This window comes from Zalophus californianus, chromosome 6, assembly GCF_009762305.2.
Source record: "Zalophus californianus isolate mZalCal1 chromosome 6, mZalCal1.pri.v2, whole genome shotgun sequence".
Taxonomy (NCBI): domain Eukaryota; kingdom Metazoa; phylum Chordata; class Mammalia; order Carnivora; family Otariidae; genus Zalophus; species Zalophus californianus.
Window position 1 is genome coordinate 102555954 of NC_045600.1, and position 825 is coordinate 102556778.

Here is an 825-nt window from a genome sequence, read left to right on the forward strand (position 1 = left end):
GGAATGATGCAGCTTGTATGGTTTCTGCACTCAGCTAAATTTCTTACATTAACCAAACCATGACCAATAATCAGGATTAAGAAGAGGTAAAATACAGACAACTTTAACTCCCCAATTCCTGTTTGGCCCACACATTTTTCTTCCAAACCATTTTCCTTCAAAGAACATTAATTTTTTTAGATCCTTTGGAGTGTTTATATTCTTATAAAGCTGAAGTTATGCAGCAATGAGTATAATCAACAGCGCAAGAAGAAACTATATTTTTGTTCAAGCTTTGAAACTAATAAATTCTGTCACATTAGGAAAGTCTAGTTCCTCACCTGTTGAGTACAACTAGGGGTGGCACGTGGGTTTCATTTCAAGGATCAACTCCAATCAATTGGTAGTGATCATATAAAACACCATGTTGAGTTCAGTGGGAAAGAAAGCTGGGATTGATTAGTGATGTCTGCCATGGGTACTGGTGGAAAGAATGTTGGAAAATAGGCTAGGTATTTGCCATCCTGGTGTAAATGATCTCAAGCATCCCTTTCCAGCTCTAAGCTTCTGATTTATAGTTTGGTAGTTCATAGACTACCCAGCATCATTTAACATTTATAGTATGCTTGTTGTATACGGCCAGGATGTGCTTAGGGTTTACTAGACCCTGGTACTGTGTAAAGTGCTTCACATGGATTGTCTCATTTCATCCTCAAAACAATGCTACAGGGCCCATGCTATCATTGTTCACACTATACAGGGTGAGGAACTTGAAACCAAAGAAGCTGAATGGCTTGCAAGGTCACGTGACTCTAATAGTGAAATCAGGATTCACACTCTAAGATC